Source organism: Anopheles merus, chromosome 2R (assembly GCF_017562075.2).
Source record: "Anopheles merus strain MAF chromosome 2R, AmerM5.1, whole genome shotgun sequence".
Lineage (NCBI taxonomy): Eukaryota > Metazoa > Arthropoda > Insecta > Diptera > Culicidae > Anopheles > Anopheles merus.
In genome coordinates this window covers 38,538,165-38,555,095 of record NC_054082.1, presented here as the reverse complement: position 1 = coordinate 38,555,095, position 16,931 = coordinate 38,538,165, and the positions used below count along the sequence as shown (strand labels likewise).

Below are 16,931 nucleotides of genomic sequence, written 5' to 3'. Positions count from 1 at the left end.
TGCTATGGGTAACCATTGAATCACTGAAAGCCACATGTCCAACTAGCGGTATAGCCAGGTCTAGACCGACCACAGTTGTTGTGCCAAAGAAGAAGAAGAATTATGTAGTACAAAAATGAAATACGCTGCCTAACAAAATTGATAACCTAGGATGTAATCTTGGAACGGATAGTGTGGTTCATTGGTGTAAATCCTTTATGACTATCGCTTGTTCCAGGGCTAATTGATAATTGATATAATAAGTCTAATTTCCAATGTATGTAGCTGGAAAGAGTTAAAAATACGTTAGTACTAGAGTTAGGTTTAATAATCATTTAATTGTTTTTTTTTTTGTTCTGTTCTATTGTTGGACATTATAAGTCATTTGATTTGAAATTATATTTCTCGGTTTCAAGAGTTCGTATGACTATACGAATGTTCACATCAAGCTAGCAACAATCAATAATATTTTTGTGATGAAATTCAATCACACTTTATAGTCAATTCTGCAGAATTTTCAAAAAAATTTGCTTTTGCTGAAAATTTGATACCGGACTTCCGTTCTTATTCAGGCAGAACCAGGAGCAATAGATGTAATTCGTAAGAAGAAAAGGGCCCTTAAGCAGCTTTGTAAAGAGGTGTCGAAAAGTCGGTGGTGTGAAAAAGTAATACCTAAATAAACAACTGCACGTTAATGTGCCTTAGCAGATAGACAACCTCCAGCGTCATTTTTAACGCGTCTTAAAAAAAACAGCTCCAGTAATAGTGACGATGCGTTGATGACGCTCGAAGCGTACAACCATGCCCATGCTTTCCTCTGGCAACCCGTACGTTCTGGCGGTGTGTTGATAAGCGGCAAGTTGCTTCCACCGGTAGAATTGGTTTCGAAGGTGATAGGGCAGCTGTAAAATAGCGTTCTTTTGCTAAGTGCTTCTCGCACCATGGCGTGTAGTGTGAGCGTAGAAATTGCGTACCATCTTCTGCTCTTCGTACACCCGATGCCGGTACACGGACGACCGAGAGCTCTTTAGCTAGATTCCGATTTGCTGTACTTTGTAATTGGAACGCGCACAATAGCACTTACCCCTTCGCGTAAGATGGCGTTGAAAAGTCGCCTGACAGTTTGGCGCATGCAGTGTAGGGGCGATGGCTGGCACAATCTGGCACAAGTGGCAAGCGGCACCGGGTCCTGGGGGGGGGGGTTTATTATCTGCTTGATGGCTTCAAGAACCAGGCACGGTTCCGACCAATCCTTCTTCAGCGAAAGGCTGAAAATTACATCTTTTCTTGCTCCGTGCGCAAAGAGAGTCCATGGAGCGCTTGGCGCGTAACTTTTCCTGCCCCTTTCTTCCCGAATCGAGGTTCCTGAGCAGTAGAATGAAGAGGTTTTGCCCCACGGTTTTTGGGTAAGTGTGACGCGAAAAGTTTTGCCACACCGTAAAATTTGAAAACGGGGGGTTTGGGTCATAAATTTGAGATGCATTCAAGCAGTTTTTGCCACGGGAGGGCGGTATTTGAATGGAAATTTTAACTCGGTTAGCTACGTAGTCGTACGGTAACGATGAGGTGACTTGAAGAAATGAAACAAAAAACAAGAGTTTTAGCGAAAAGATTGCACTTTTGCAAATGGGTGAGTTTTTTATGTGTTACATTATGCATGGAGTGCTATGATCGAACGAGGTTGACGGTAATTATGAGCTAGTAGTTTAACATAGCGGTGCTGAAGCGTTTGGAGCTTTTTTCTTCCAGCAGGGAAAATTGATGCAGATAAAATTTAATTGAAAAACGTATTAGCTCTTAACATTCAAAACCGAGAATGAGAAATCTAAAATCTGAACTAAAGTGAACTATTAACTGAGTAGCGTATAACAAGCATATTTAAGTAAAGTATGTAAGTGTAAATTATGTTCCATTTATTAGAGTTTCAGCTGTAACAGTATAGTTATTTATTTCCACTGAATTAATCATCTTGAACATAGTTATTGCTACATGCCCTACAACACATGAAAGCCATAACCAATATCATACGGACATAAACTACTCGAATTAATCGAAATGAACACTTAAGCCGATAGACCAGAGAACTCAGAGCACTAGGTAAACTATGCAGCAAATCTATCATAAGCTAAATAAGCGCTTTGAATACTGAATAGTAATTTAAACGACGCGGTAAATTTATGACTCCATGTTCAATCTAACGATTTCGGTTAGAGTAATTAATTGGATAATTAGAGCAATTTATAAATTAGAGATGTTAGTAGAAAGTTTATATCACGTAATTTACTAATACTTATAAATTAATTGATCGTGCCCGAAGGCCCAAACTTTACGAACGGACTTTTTGGATTTCGTTAAACACGATCCAACTGACAGGGTTGCCATGTCTGTGCCTGAACATTCCATAACATTAAAAAGTGAAACAAATAAATTCAAAATTTACATTACTTGTAGCAGTAATGCAGTACTTTAGCTCCTAAATTTTTCCTCAGATTTCAAAAATGGATTCAAAAGTGCAAAATTATGCTTTATCATCTACTATATTGGCATCTGTAAAGTTAATACAGTAACATATTACACCAAGGTGCTTTAAGGGCAGATATAAAATTATGATATGTTTATGACTTTTCTAGATCAAAATGAATGGCAAAAGTATGTGGAAACTAACAAAGGAATTCTAAAGGTGTAAACCATGAAAATTTAATGACACATTTAATTTTCATTCACAAAAAGGGCTAGTTGAGCTCATACAATTGCACATAAATGAAGTCTTTACCACATTCAAAACCGCAAACCACTGAAAAGCAGCTATCGATGTCATTAGGAAAAGACAAGGAATGACATACTCTAGAGGACGCATCTTTAAAGAAGGATGAGATCCATTCGACGAAGAATGTAATTTGTCGATGCATAAAAGGAATAAGTCGAGTAATGAGCATTAACAATAGTACTATCGTATTTTTGCTGCGGTCCCATTCGATTTACTTGCAGCCCTTCAGCAAGGCGCAGTCTAAACGTTTTCTTCAACCCCCTTTGAAACTTCCTTCCGCAGGAACACCGTACATACACTTAGTTCACAACAATAGTAAGCTCTGAAATCGATGGTGAGTGGGGAGTGTCGGGTTTCTTCCCATTTTTTTTGTCAGGTCGATGATGAAACTAGAGACCAAGCTGGTCCATTTCATTCCAACGCCATTGCCAATCATTACCACGACGATGGAGCCACTTTGGTGCATCATCACGAACAAAAAGTCCCTGCTGCTAGATGGATGTGGGTGTCTGCAATCATATTTTCTCCCTTCCTACGTTTATTTCCTATTGTCGGTGGGTTGTATCGTTATCAGCCCTTTCGCCGGACGCACTTCGAACCATCAGCATCAACAGCAAGCGAGTGTTTGTGTGTGTGTTGCGTTCGGATAAGCTGGAAGAGGTCGGGGCCACTTTACAGTTCAATTCCATTCCAATTTCAGCTTGAAAGGCCTCGGGATGGATGGATGGGCTGATGGGCCACGGTGCTGTAAATGGCAAACCGGATAGAAATCTCATTATTCTCGGTTCAACGAGCAGAATCAATCGGCAGCGACGAAAAATGGCGGAAATGGGTGGCTAAGAGCCCGCAGCTAACAGGGTCTCTCTATTGGAGCAGAAAAATGAAATGAAGGCTCTTACGGCACCGTCATCTCCATGCATCCGTTCCTCTTCTCTTGCGTTGGTTTGCGATGGGACGCCCGATCAGCAGCTCGATCGCAGCCAAGACGCTGCCAGTGGCGCAGCAATCTCAAGAGCCTTATCGTATCAGGCTGTGTTTTGCACAACCATCAATACACTACTTGATTGTGGACGTTTTTGTTTCGACCGATCGTCGAGTTTTCTGTCAATTTTTGAACCATTTCGCCAGCCAACGTAAGGTTTGCTGCAGGGGTTCTCTGTTTGCGTTCGCGCACAACCGTCACAACGCCGAGTGTGGTGTGGAAGGCAGAAAATTAATTAGCGCACTGTCAAGCGTTTGTTTGTGCATATGGCAGCAAAGAGGTGTGGCAGGGGTTGGGGAGAAAACAAAAATCCAAGAGATGATTACACCGACCGCAGCCAGCAGTTTTGCAAATGGCAAATGCCAAATGGTGCTAACCAAGAATTTCTGCTCTGTTCGCCTTCTGCTTCAATCAGCCAAGTGTTCAAGGCGCTTTCGACAACTCATTGAGTTTAATTGATTTTTGAAAGTGAGGGGGTTTCGTGGTATTTTTCTCGCCCTTCCCTAATTGATTTAGAACACGTTCCTTAACACGAATTTTAATTGTGTTTAGTGGCAAAGGGACGTGTTCTGATAAGCGAGGCAGCAAGCAAGCAAGGGTTGGGTTTGGTGGAGTACAATTTAATACCCGTTTACGGTGATTACTGATGATGATGATGGGGCTTTACGGTCCTGCGAAACTAACAAACCCACCCACCATTGGGTGTCTCCATTGGGGTTTGGTGTCTCCGGAATGGACCAGGCCAACCGGGCGTCTCTTTTCAGAGTGTGTGTGTTTGTTGCCACAATCGCCTTACGATAATTGCCATAATTTTCTTGCCAGTCGCACTGCATAAATACACATAATTCTCACGCGTTAATGAGTCACGTGAGAGAACGACCAAAATGCGAACATGTAGGAAGGGGGATATGCGAGGGGTGTATTTAGGAGCTTTTTGCAAAAATGATACAAAAACAGTGCGAGAGTGTGAAAAGCATCCTCCGAGCGGGTGGGTCGATTTTCCATCACGCTTGTGTCGCCACACGTGCGCACACATATTACATCTCCACATTTCTTTCCCCGCTTACCGTCGTTTGGCACGTCGTTTATAGAAGGGCTCCAGTTCTCTGGCATTGGTTCTCTGACACTCAGGCTCCGTTCGCAGTTTAGGGGTTATTTGCATATTTAATGTACAATTTAACATCAACGGCGTTCCGTAGCCCTTGCCGCCGTACGCGATTTACTTCTCGCCAACGTAGAACGAGACGTGCACACACACACACACACAAAGTATATCTCACAGCTGGTTGAGTAAGGTTTTGTGGCAAGATTGCTTAATTTTTTTTTCTTCTGGTTTCCCCATTTCACCCATTTCTAAGCACTGGTTCGTGTCCTGGTACTTTACGTACGTATCACCACCACGTCACCATAACGAGCGCTTCGGAACAGGCTTAGGCGTCGGAGTGCGAGCCGTACGACACAGGTTTCAGGTAAACATAATGAATTAGATTTTTATTCTACTAATTTTAATCATCATTACTTGCAGCACTTCGTTTAGTGCACTCGGTGGTTTGGCGTTTGTAGTCAGCGGGTGTCGGTGATGGTGGACCGTTGGCTGTCGGCGGGTGCTGATGATTTCTGGAAAAATTTGCCTCCCAGAACAGATTTATGGTAGGGCAAAATCTGGTGTAACGAAGCGGGTTTTTGTGAAAGAATATTTTTTCTCAGGAGAACGTGCGCTTTTGGCGGGTCAACGCGTTAATTTAGGTGTAGTTAAATTTAACTTGTGTAACTGTCACATCAATAATGTTGGATGTTGAAGTAAGAACGAACGAACAGTGTAAAATATCACATGTTTTTATTGTTCATGCTATTGATCTGGTGAAAACGAATTAAAAGCTAAATATGAGAAGACTGCAAAAACTACACAAAAGTTCTCTCTTATTGGTTATCTAAAAAAATATCGGTCTAAAATATGTTATAACGCTCATGAAGTGAAAGCATGGAATGTAAGTAAATAAACTATAGTAAATATGTTCAAATCGAAAACATTTAATAAACGAAAAAAGAAATAATAATAAATAAATCATAATGAATTCTTTTACACTGACATATAACCACTGTCGGTCCGATCGCTGTCCTACTTTGCCGAGCCAAATTTCAAACTCAATATAAAGAAGCTGGCTAGAATCATAAAACCTCCCATAATGAGACTTAAACTTTGAGGTTATTTGATATGAATAGTGAGGACTCCTTTTTAATTTTTGAATCCTTGTTAAAAGACCAAATAATATTTCAAACTCGAATACTAGAATAAAGCACACAATTAATTCCTATGTATAGTATTCAAGTGCACTTCATCCACGATTGACGCTATCAGCTCTGTTGGTACGTTAACCTTATATGTCAGATTTTAAAGACAATATGTACTAGCTTTAATTCGTTTGTATCAGTAAGCCGTATTCATCCGTCAGTTGTGAGATCATTTTAAAGGTAAACAAAAGTTGTAGTAAAATAATTTTAATCAGTTATATGAAAAAAAAAAACTCCGCTTGTGTTCTCCATATGGCCTCCGTCCATTATCCGTGCCATCTGAGCCCTTCATAAGCTTCGTCAATATTTCAAGTGCACATTGAACGGGTCACCCTTTCGGTAGGTATAATACAGTCATTCGGTGATATTTGCAAATTTTACATACATGCCAAAGGACCCGACTTTTTTGTTGCTGTTCGCATCAGTACCATTCGAGAGGGTTCTAGTTTTTTTGTACGGTCCTGCTACTTCATCGTTTTTTAATAACACATTACCGTACTTATCTATTCTTGAAACGTCTCCATTTGCAGGAATGGGTCACCGACCCTTATAAGTTGTGCAAAAGACTACTTATACAAAATGCTGCCTGGGTAATGTGAAGAAGCATCGGTACACGGTACGGATCGATTGCCGGATATTATTGAATTTCCTATCGAAATTTAACCTCACTCGAAGGAAGGCGCTTTCCCGCGTGAAGGGGTTGTGTGAAACGATTGTTATGCAGATGGCATGTACGTGGAAAAGGGATTGATGGTATATTGAAATTCAGAAATGGTGAGCACACGCAGCACGGTTTTAATGGTACCGCAAATGTTAATACGCAATGGATTTGATAAACAAATGTTGCTTTTTACGATTTGTGTCAAAATTCGGGTAAAACCTTACAGATTATGCATCGGAATCCTGCAACGCTTTGAAGCGATTACTTGGAAAACATGGCAAGCTAAACCAAAGTTTAACGCAAGTTATTTCGTTAATAAAAAAGTTTTTTTTTGTGTACATCCCTTTTTTGCTCTGTCTTTCTCTCTCTCTCTCTCTCTCTCTCTCTCTCTCTCTCTCTCTCTCTCTCTCTCTTGGAGGCATTATCGACGTGCAAAGTATTTGGAGTATGCCCTGCATTTATTTTATTTTTTTCCTCCCACTGTAGCACAGCGTGTCATAGTGAGCGCCACCTTTACGCGAACAAACGAACCCGAAAGAACACGTGGGTCGGCTGCTCAAAAGCGGCGAAAATATGTTGTCTGAAGAGCGCCCATACCCGCTTGGAGAGGCTTTCAATGGCGTGTGCTTTTAAATCCAGTGCCGGCACACAACGGAACACACTGATCTACATGCACAAGCGTACGGGGGAAAGTACACATTCCACGTTGCCCAGGCCCCGCCATCCGCTTTCCCTTCCACTGCGCCGTACTTAGGGTCGTCCATTTTGTTGCTTTTGTTGCGACGCAGCACTGGAAAATACATAGGGCCGGGCCAGCTATTGAGTTTATGCGAACGGTTCCTACTACGCCCATGCAGGGCTAGCTGGTCGTTGAAGATAGTGGAACGGTGCTGCCGTTAGAACCGGTCGAGCGGATGGGGGAAGAGTTTGAAAAGGGAAAGGACACTTGAAAATATGTTTCGGACAGAAAGTACTGATATTTGCATGGAAATTTTATCTCCGGTTCGTATCTCCGACCTCCCAGAGCAAAGTTTCCGGCGGTGCGTCCTTCCTGCGCCGTCCTACTGGTGGATGTGTTTGTTTGCGTGTATGTGTGCGTGCATTTTTTGTTCAGTTGGCGTAATTCTAACTGGTAATACGGACCAAAGCTTTTTTGGGTGCTTGCTAGTGGGTCATGGAACGCCCGCTCCCGGGTATAGAAATATGTGGAATATGTCAGACATTCCATGGCAATACGCTGTTGCGCGCCAAAACAGTGCCTGCGGGCTCGAAAGTTGAGCAAAAGGGGTTTGTGCGAGTGTGAGTACGTTCTCTGCCTGTGAAAAGATGGGATCCGGAGGTACTGATGACATTTTGAAGCTGTGCTGCTGATAACATTACCACACACCGACACATACACATGCACGTACAACAGGCACGCTTAATAGCGTGTCAGGCGAAAGTGTGATCGAAGCAATGCTGCTGATTTCATCATATCGCGCCTGCACACATATTGCGATCGGTCCAGAGAGCGCGTATGCGTCGGTAGGATGGCCCTGCTGGTATGGGATGCATCGATGAAGGCCAACCACTCCATAATAATTGAGAGTGCCTGATTGCACTTTGCACAGCGCCAAACTGGCAACCATTGTGCGAGTTTTCCCCGAGTGCGCTCCCAAAAGTCGAGCTAACACAATTAGGTTGACATTAAATTTTAGCTGACAAATTACGTTTTCCATGTCGGTGTCGGATGCCGGGTGATACACAGCATCAGCGCAACCGTGCTGCAGTCACTGTGGGAAACTGGTCGCTTCGAATCTCGATCCTGAGGGTGCCGAAAGACATGTGTTGATAGCGTAAGGGTAGTTAGTAGAGATTTTGTGTGTGTGTGTGTATGTATGTTTGCAAGGGGCAGCTGGTAGTGTCCCGGTCTGGGTTTGATGAAGCTGGTAGAAGATTTCTAATTCGGGTAATTGTTGAAACCTCGGCATATTTTCGATACCAAAGTATCGTTTTTCCTTTGAATCATACTCAACTCTCAGTGCAAAAACAGCTTGGAGACAACAGGAACAAAGGGCGAAGGACGACAAGCTCCTTTCAGGTTCAGTGTGATACAAGATATCATGTTTATGGAAATTGATACAAGGGAGGTGAAGACGAAGTTTCTTTGAACGCTGTTTCATGCTTCGTTCTGAGAGCTTTAATTTTGCAGTTTTATTTTGTCAATACAAAAATGCTAGATGTTTGGTCTTACGCTTGATAAAAAGTAAACAAAATTTGACCTAGGCAATACAGTGAAAACAACATCACACGCCAGTCCCCGGTAACTTCAACGGTACTCTACCTTTCCTTCATTGCCACATGTGCCCGGATAGCTCAGTCGGTAGAGCGTTGGACTTTTAATCCAACGGTCTAGGGTTCAAGTCCCTATTCGGGCGGTGATGACATTGCTTTTTTATAATAAATAACATCTCTTGTGTACATAATAGTGCCATGTAGAGCAAGGTCTAATTGTTGTAAATCTCTTTAGTGGATACATCGTCTGGACTTGTTTCTGAACCATATAAACCTATTTAAAGTTAAATAAACTGAACCAAGTAAAATCAAAGCAAAACTTTTCAACCATAACGCTTCATCCTTCATTCAATAATGCTTAGTGCCAACCGTAAACAAAGGAGTTTTGTAAACTTTTTGGATCGAACAAACTCGTTCGGAGGTTGGTGAAGCAAATAAATAAACACAAAACCAAAGTCTTCTTCTAGGATTGGTTTGGTTCTATTTTGTCTGAAAAGCTCAAATGCGTCGGCTTGAAAATGCCATGAAGGTAAACTGATTCTATAGGTACTGTCACCAAACACTACGGGCCCGACACTTCTTCCGCCGGCTTGTCATCTATTATTTTGGTTACATACGTTATTTACCGAACTTGGCTTTCTATATTCGTCTGCGGCTGGTTGAATTGATGTTTCCGACACGTAGTACGTGTGCGGTGGAAAACAAAGAATGGTAACGAATGGCTATAAAACAAAAAAGAGAGAGAGAAAAAAAACCCAAAAACCTTTGTGATTGTCGTCAAACGGATGCAATATAATATCGACCGAGGAGAGACAGTACTACGTTGGGGGAAAGTTTATCGAATTGGGATCTTTCCGATTCCGTGCACTCCGAGCATTTGGGGGCCAAATCCGTTTGCCACACCGCTTGGGTTCGCTTTGTTCATAAATCGAAGCAGAAACATGATGATGTCACAACGAAGGAAGTCACCACAAAGGGATAATTCAGAATCGAAAGCTAGGCATGGGGTGGAGGAGTGAATGGAGCCGGTATTGTTTCGCTTAGCTTTTCGCGAGGGATGAGAAAGCAAGCACCTAGACGCAAACACGGCCACAAATTTGTGATAGCGCCTGGTGGAGGCGGCCTGTGTGGGAAGTGGATAGAAAATGGAACTAAATCAAATTTCCGTAACAGCAAAGCCGCTTTGGGTAACCCGGTACTTCCTTCCGCTCGACATCACACTCCCAGCGGCATCCCGCTTGAGTATTGACTTCGATTTCGATGACGGCGTATCCGTTTCGTGTTTCTGCTGTTTTGAATGGGGGGGGGGAAACCCGGAAGACGAAGACACGATTCCCTCCCATGATGCTGGTGACTTATAAAGTTTTGGCTCAATATTGGTGAAAAGAAAAAAAAAAGTCAAATGTGATACATGCTCGGACAATGACTTTGAATGTCATGGGACATTTGGGGGGAGGAATGATTTTAGCATACGACGGCAAGTGTGTGAGGTAGATCATCAAGAGCAGTGAAATCAAATTTTGATAAATTTAATTTAAACAAATACTTTTACTAATGAGACCAAATGATGCTTCTAGCTGGAATCTTTCAAAATAGTTACAACGAACGTTGCATTTCCAATGGAAGTTCAAATGCGATTCCACCAAATCTCATACCTGCAGGGGCTGAAGCGTAAACCAGCGTACATCGCGATACATTGTATCACACATTCTGCGTACAATGTGGTACAAAATTTCGTTTAAAAAAACTCCAAAGAAATGGTTATGATCCTGCTCCTGACAAGCATAAAACAGACGAGTAAAACTTTATTGTTCCCAAAAGGACACATCGAGGGTTTTGTCGTGTTCGTGTGTCCGTGTCTGCCACAGTCACCGGATTTATTTTGGACTCATCAAATATTTCATTTTATTGGTTCAATTCGGAAGATGATAGTCCAACAGAGTTTCGTTATTTTAGTTTTTTTTTCTGCTCCGAATTCTATCGTTCTCATGCACGCTCTCTCTCTGTCTGCTTTTTAGTGTTACAGGAACCAACTACCATTTGGTATGGATTTGTCATTTTGTAACAGCTGGTCGGTTTGGGAAATTCGGAACACAAAAGCAAACGAGCAATTGGCAAACGAGTTTCGATCGGTACACTTTGACTGGTGTCGTTTCCTGATACGTGTGTATGTGTGCATGAACTAACACCAAAGTGGGGCTGTAGGTGTTATGGGGGTGTTTTTAGTGTACAAAATCCAGTTACATAAGCACTGGTACACGAACTGGCCACACAACCGCAGCATGAATTCGCTTGTTAACCAGTGTCGTAATTTTGTACAAAGTATTCGAACGCCTTAAACCGTGACCATATTCCCTCACCTCGGATCAGGTGGCTTTCAACGAACGCTTTTGCTCGACAGCATCATCATCCACCGGTCGGGATGGACACGAGTTTACAGGGTTTTCCAGGAGTTCTCATAGCTGTGGGACACTTTATTGACTGCTTCTTACGTGAAATGAACTTAATGTAAGGTGAATTGGACTCTATAGCACCCTTGTTGGACAAATCCAATAGGAATTTCCAATAAGAGCTGTCCAAAAAAGGTGCCATAGAGTCCAATTTCCATCATATGAAGTTCATTTCGCATAAGAAAGAGTCAAGGAAGTGTCCCACAACTATGAGAACCCCTGGAAAACCCTGTAAATTGGTGACCATATACGGAGAGCACGTGTGCTGTTACGCTTTCAAGAAGTGAAAAATACAGCACACCACTGCAAGATCACCCCAGAAAAAGGCGCTCAGCGATGAAGCAACAAACGTGCGCTTCCGATGTGTCCTGCTGAAATGGGAAGCGACAGCAAACGGTACAGAAGCTGCCAGCGCGGACCTGGATGGCTATTGATATGATGAGTTTTAATATTGCGGAAGCTAACGAAGCGGAAGTGACGAAGCTCCACCGGGCGTCTTGAACGGATGTGTTCGAAGCCCCTGATTGGGTGGTGGTAGTAGCACGATCATTGACGCGACTCGATGGAATTCCATTCCCGTGTGCAACTATTGAAGTACTATCAACTAACTGCACTGGCTGCAGTTTTGTAGCGAAGAAGCCCGGCAAAAAGCAGCTCGAGAAAAATAAGTTGGAAATATCGCATTTCGTTTGATGGTTCCCGCTGGTGCACAATGGTTTCGGTTTGCACCAGGTTACACCAGGATGCATTATGAGTGCGGTTGCAGTTGAAAGATGCATCGCCACGTCTCGTCTGTGGCCGTCCATATTCATTCCCACTTTCCCGTTGCTCTTGTGTCCGTTTGTCCGGGTTTCAACGCGTCCAGCTTTCCATGTTGCCTCGCAAACAATGTAAACCGAAGACGCAAACACGGTCGGTAAAGCGTAAAACCTCCTGATGGAAGGATTTGACAAAGTGTGCACGGTGCCATTGTTGGTGTGCGAGGTGCTTGAATTGATGTTTTTTTGTATTGCCGTGCCTGTGCTGTGTATGTGTCTATTTCTTTTTGTTACTTTGGGTTTGCTACCTTATTGTTGTCCTTTTTTTAAGGAGCTTTTCCCTTCATGCTGTTGTTCCCCAATTCTGTGGAGCTCCGTTTAGTGGTCGGTAGCGAAAACTGCAGTTCAAGTGAGCGAACCAATTTTCAATTATCGCACCGTCACCCGGTTCTTATTGTGGAAATTAATTTGAGCATTTTTGCTTGATGCATTCGCCGGTGCCAATCGTTGGACGGTATCGTTTTATCGTACCGTTTTTTTTATCGCTCCGTACCGTTGAATAAAAAATGCAGAGCACTTTAGTACGGATGAGTAGGTATGGTGGCATGGTTCGGTGGTTTCTTTATTGTTTCGCGGTATAGGGAAGGAAAATAATCACACAATTTAGTTTGAATGATTTTAGCTATTAAATAACATTCTGCATCGAGGCTTGAGCGAAACTACGATTTATTTACTGTTTTTAAGAGCAAACTTAGTATATTTGAGATCAAATAAGTGAATGATTGAAATGATTATTTTTTCTAGTTTTATTCACTTTGAGCTGAATTGAAACAAAAAATCTAAAATTTATTATTTCGGTGAAGAATCTAAACTAATCTACCCACTTGTGCTACAAAACTAGCTATCCAATTTTCACAGCTCGGGATGTGACGTATTACAACTATAAAATCGATGGATCTTCTATTGACCAAACTGATCGCATTAAGAATTGCGGAGTTATATTCGACACTAAGATCACATTTGAAAAAACAACCATTATTAGTCAATAGTCTGATGTGATGTGGCATTCTTGTTCCGTTTGGTAAAGGAATGTAGGAACCGAGTCTTTGTGAAATTATTGTTATGTATTATATGTAATGTATTGAAATACGCTTGGGAAGCTTGGGAGCTCAAAACCTAACGATTAGATCCCTCTATCTTTTGTTAGCCTGCTCACGATAGAGCACGACGATGTGACATGGCCCGGTCAACAATCATTCTCCAGGAGATCGGTTCCTGGTTGCAGCCTCCCATCCATGTAGATACCCGATTTCCGACATGTCCCGCTTCACTAGATTCAGTCATCGAGTTCGCTGTGCTTCCCTGCGCCTTATGCCGAATTGGGGATCGCTGTCGAACACCTTCTTGGTGGGGCATGAGTCCGGCATCCTCATGACATCGTATCTTGCCAGCCTTCGCCCCCGTTGGGATGCTCGGTTCGCCGTACATCTCAGCAAGCTCGTGGTTCATCCTTCTCCTCCACGCTCCATGCTCGATGAGTCGCTCAAACACGCCCAGAGCATTTGCATCCTCCGCCCGGATGGTCCAAGATTCGTGTCCGTAGAGGACCACCGGGCGAATCAATGTGCGATATAACTCACATTTCACGCGGGCTCAAAATCTTCTGGATCTCAGCAGTCGGTGAAGACCATAATATGCACGATTCCCCTGCACAATGCGTCTCCGGATTTCGCTGCTGATGTCGTTGTCCGAAGTAAGGACCGTCTCGAGATAGCAGAACTCCTTTACCACCTCGAGATTGTTGCCGTCAACTAATACACTGCTTCTCAGTTGGCCTGAGTCTCCGTCAAAAAGGTACTTCGTCTTCGTCGCATTGATTCTCAATCCAAATGATGTCGTGTCATGCGCAAATCCAAGAAATTGGAAAGACCGGTAGAGGATCTTGCCACGGATGTCGTTGTCTAGCCCCGCGCTTCGAATGACAGCATGACACCTTTCAATGCGATGTTGAAGAGCAGGCAGGAGAGTCCGTCACTTTGCCTCAGAGCAGTGTGAGGTTCGAACGATTCCGACGTCAAGTTCGATACTCTCACCTTGCAACGACTAGAGTATCTATCATCTGAAAGAACCTGTCGCGATGGACGAAGCTGGGACTATAAAACACTTACATAGTACCGATACTCACATACGCTTCTGAGACATGATCCAACTCCGTCGAAACTCTCTTAACCGCGTTCGGGAGGAAGATGCTCATCCTTGGCTCCGTATGTGTGGAAGGATAATGGAGGAGCCGCTATAATGTAGAGCTATACGAGGTGTACGGCGACTTCACTGTCGTGCCGCGAATCAAGTTCACCAGGCTCCGGTGGGCTGGTCATGTTGCACGCATGGAAACGAACAACCCAGCCTGAAAGTCTTTTTAGGCCATCCACGAGGACAAAGGAGGCGTGATAGGCCCAAATTGAGGTGGCAAGATGGTGTGGAGGCGTCCGTCACTAAGGCCGGGATAACAAACTGGTCAAGACCACAAAGCGGTTGTAGCTCCGGGTAAGTTAGTAAGTAGTAGGAAGCAGAAAGCATTCAGAATTAAAGTATTCGACTTCATTCCAATCATAGTTTATACATAAAAGCCACATTTTTAAGGGCAGCAAAACGCCGTCATAAGAATGATACATAATAAGTTGCTGTGTTAATTTCGACACATTATTTAGAAGTAAATTCATATTGTATACCCACCAATTCACAGTATATGTTGAACATTAGTCCCTTGGTTTGTTAGTTGGAAACGTTTGTTTTAAATGTAATGGACGCACTGAACACAATTCGGCTAATTATTTTAAACTACTCACTCGCGCGTCATTAATTTCGTATCGTGATGCGTGCTAGATGAGCATCATACAGGGTTTCCCACGATTTATTGGTCAGTTCCCATGATTTTTTGGTGCGTTCCCACGATTTTTTGGTCGTATCCCATAGATTTTTGGTTCGTTCCCATAATTTATTGGTATTTTCCGATTGGATATCAATACAATTGGACCAAAAAATTCTGGGAAACGACCAAAAAATCGTGGGAACGCATCAACAAAATATGGGAACCCACCAAAAATTGATGGGAACCGACCAATAAATCGTGGGAAACCCTGTAATATCCATTCGATTCCACACGCCATCACACGGAAACCCACATGCCCGATCGCTCTAATGAGCCGTAAAAATTCAATACCGAAAATGGTGCTAATTGTGTGAATAGCGGTCACTAGCGCAGAAACGCAACCAAATACCGCCAGGACGGATGGACCTGAATGGCACAAAAAGCTACCACCACCGGAGACTAACCAATTGCCGCACCGTACCGATGCGAGGTGCAAATCCCAGTCCGATACATGCCAACTCTACTGCGTTGGATTTTGGTATGTCAAACTTGCGATAAATGTCGTTCGAAACACAGAAACACACATATACACACACAAAATATCCCGTCTGTTCCGAGGCGGTCATGGAGTACCAAAACATGGACACACAAACGAACACAGCGAAAAGGTCACATTTTGATGTTAACCAAACGCAGCGCCCGAATGGAGTGCAAATCCAGGTGAGTTTGAAAGGGTCGGGCCCCGTTGGGAATGGTGCGCTCGCCCTTAAGGGGATAATGTCAGGGATAGGGACATGTCGTGTGTCCTACTGCGCCCGCTCGATGGTTGCAAACATTGCTGCGTATACAAATATTTCATTGTATCATCGACAATTCCCACCACATTCCCGGCAGGACCGGTGCGCATTGGCGTACAGCGGACGGTTGGTTTGGGGTGTGTGAGTCTGGAGTTTTTTTTTGCGTTCCTGGTTTCACAACCAATGTGTATGTGCTTTACGGGCTGGGTTTTACGCAACGACACACATTTATGGGTTAAAAAATCCAACAAGCAAAGAATACCAAGGTTTTGTGTGGAACAAAATGGCAATGGGCCGTCGGTACGAAGTCGAGTGGGACAGTTCGCCGGATGTGCTAGTGGGGAACGGTCGTCGGAACGATGCTTTCCATAGTGTGGTGGCCTAGAACCGCGACGGAAGCAATTTATTTATTGCGTACACCGTCGCCAGACAAAGTTCTGGGCCGTTTCTGTCCGGAACCTGGGTGGATCCAGGGCCGGCAGTGGCAAAAGTGGACCACGCAGCTGTACGGGATACGGCAGCCCTGCGAGAGGCTTTTTATGGCCCCCGTACAGGAGCAACCGTGATCCGTGTCGTTATCATTTGGACATGAAAATGTTTTAAAAACTGTCGGAAGGAAGGATAGTGGCGAGAAGATTTGTTGGGCAGTAAAAAGTAGTCCTTCACAAAGAAACTCGAAACGGACGACCAAAAAAAAGGCATATAATCGTAAACGTGTGCCAAGCAACACAGTTTTACGACGCTGCTGAAAGGAAGGTTTGGGATGTGTTTAAAGTTGACCCAGTTTTGAATGGGTTTGAATATGGTGATAATGTCCGTGTTATTATAATGAAATCATACGCACACATTTTTACGGCGTAGAATATCCCCAGTAGCTGAATAAGCTCATAGTATGCTGTTATATTCAAGATTTATTATTATATCTGAAGGTATCAATACTAAGCTTTGGTTTTATCTCGCTAAGTTATTATAGACATTATATTTAAGTCCCTAGTAGTCAGTCTTTTTTTAAGGAAATGCAGATGATAATATTTATATAATTTAGATCTATTACGACCAGTAAACCGTATTGAGTCCGTTTATATTTGGTTAAAAAAAC

General features: G+C 43.1%; 1 non-coding gene across 1 annotated transcript; it reads left to right on the top strand.

Moving 5' to 3' along the window:
* The first annotated feature begins 9,025 nt into the window (after nt 1-9,025).
* Nucleotides 9,026-9,098, top strand: Trnak-uuu. The gene has a single exon. It is a non-coding gene; the product is annotated as a tRNA-Lys (tRNA).
* Nucleotides 9,099-16,931: the final 7,833 nt, after the last annotated feature.